We start from the raw sequence: 2,339 nt of genomic DNA, 5'->3' as shown, positions 1-2,339 counted from the left end.
TGCACCAGATACCTCCTGCTTACCAGTAATGACTCAAGGACATGACCACATTTATTTGGTCACATGACTCAGACTAGGCCAGGCAGTATCTGCTTCCTGTAAATTTGCCTTGGGACAAGAAGTTCCCAGTGTAAACCTGGCTATCTTCTTGAAAAGAGGTATTCTAAGCTCAGATATAGTAGCCAGCAGTCATTTTGCAGCATAACAGGAAAATGAAGCTCTGTACAAAGCGAAACCGATGAGAACTGGAGAGAGAATACATCCTGTGGTGGTTATTGATTGGTTGCCCATGGAAAATCTATTTTCTCTTTTTAAATTATCAGCACATCTACGTCTCCTGTAGGTGGTATGAAAGATGCTCCTATCACTCCTGTCTTGTGGAGCAAACCACAAAACCCAGGCAGGGCTGATCATCACATTCCATCTTCTAGACATGACGATGGCCTGGAAACTTGTGAGCATAGCGAGCATTTGGTCTTAAGGAATCTCAGATATTTAAAGACACTCGCTCTTTCCTGAAGGAATGAGAAGGCAGGTAGCCTTGGGATGCAGTGGCTGCCATATTGGAATCAGGCTCAGGATCAAGCTGGCACTGAGAAAGGCAGAGGGAAGAGACAGGAAAAAACTTGACCCTTGTTAATATATTTGAAAAATTATGGTCAGCTTTATATGAAGCCTCACCTACCTCTAGACTTCTCAGTTATATGAGCTAATAAAGTGTATTTTATTTTTTGAATGCTAGAGACATTTTTATTTTGCAATTATCAGAATGTAAGAACACTTTTTTTTTTCCTCAAAGATTTGCTGGGAGGCAACAATAATAATTCCCAGATCTCTGGAAGAAGCCTAATGTGAGAGTATTTTTAAATCTGGCAGTATTTTCACATTTCCTTTATTTACAGAGCTTCTTTCACTTTAATAGTTTAGCAGAGAAGTTAGGCCTCTAATTATGCAGGCTTCACTCACAATGGGGATACTTTTCATATGATCATCAACCTAACAAAAAAGTTAGTCCTTTCTTCTGGCTTTCATAATACAATTTGAATTTGTGTCCATGTTGCACATAAGATGTTTTTTTGGTATTCTATGTGCTTTTTTTCTCCTCAAACTTTTAATTAAAAAGATTTTCAAGTCCTCAGAAATGTCAAAAGGATATTACAGAGAACATCCCTAAATACTTTACCTAGATGATTGATCAGTTGGCACTATTTTGCCACGTTTTCTCTTTCTCTTCTCCCCTTGTGTATGTTTGTGTATGTTTGTATGTGTGTGTGTGCGTGTGTGTGTGTACAGATACACGTATATCCATAGGCACACACAGATTTTGTTTTGGTTATCAAATGCTGGGATTGTACACCCCAAAACTTAGAGCTTAAAACACAGCTGACTATTACCTTTCATGGTTCTGTGGGTTGACTGGGCTCAGCTGGGTGATTTTTGTTTGGGGTCTTTCATGTGGCTGACGGTCAGTTGATGGTTTCAGTTAACTGAACCCTCAAGACGGTCCATTCACATGACTACCATGCATTGACTAAAGCGGTCTCCTGTATTAACTATATTTTCTTTTCCTCTGTATTTTTTCCCTCCCACAGTATTGTTAATTTATCAAGAGAAAGTGTTCCTTAGCCCAGATACTCACAGTTCATAGTTTCAAGGTTCAGGAACACAGGTCAGTGACAAACTTCCATGGAACACAACCCAAAGAAATTCTTTACATTCAGAATCGCTTTGTACTCTGAAAGATACCTGCCTTCCTCATCTCCTCAAAATCTTTATGGAATCATAATTTCTGTAGAAATCTGCATATGCCTTCTTTCTTGGTTCAGCCACAGCAAACTTATAGAAAGCTGCAACGCCCAGGGTTACAACGAATGCTCCAACAATATGAAATCTCAGATGCGTGGCCAGAAGGCCACGCATCTGAGGTTTCATCAAAGAATTGGAAGCCGTGGTACTTACTCTCCTCAACAACAATGTCCTTCCAGACTGATGGAAAAATAGACCATTTTCTGTATTCTTGATATGCTGGCCTCTGAGGCCTTGTTGCCTAGAGAGAGGTTGCCACTCCCAGCGCTGGCTATTTCTCAGAGATAGCAAATGACATGCAAGGGAGCATGCCCTTTGTATGCAACTAACCAATCAAAAGCCCATATTCTTTACTACCTCCTCTATCTGGCTCTTACACTCTATGGGGCAATCTTCCCTCTGGTCTAGTTATCCCAGCACCAGGTACCAGACCGGTAAAGACAGCCCCTACATCCCAGAGCCTGCTGAAATTATTCACACTAGCCAATCCTAAAACTTCTTACCTTGTTGGCCTTGCCTTTCCTAGGGACATC

At 40.8% G+C, this 2,339-nt stretch overlaps 1 pseudogene; it reads right to left on the bottom strand.

The window, feature by feature from the left end:
* Nucleotides 1-505: 505 nt before the first annotated feature.
* Nucleotides 506-2,120, bottom strand: LOC149748437 (cytochrome c oxidase subunit 6C pseudogene; annotated as a pseudogene).
* Between the last annotated feature and the right edge of the window lie 219 nt (nucleotides 2,121-2,339).

Source organism: Delphinapterus leucas, chromosome 9, assembly GCF_059928025.1.
Source record: "Delphinapterus leucas isolate spDelLeu-1000000601 "Yukka" chromosome 9, BTC_Dleu_Yukka2, whole genome shotgun sequence".
Classification (NCBI taxonomy): Eukaryota; Metazoa; Chordata; class Mammalia; order Artiodactyla; family Monodontidae; genus Delphinapterus; species Delphinapterus leucas.
The sequence above is the reverse complement of the archived record's forward strand: the minus strand, read 5'-3'. Positions and strand labels throughout refer to the sequence as shown.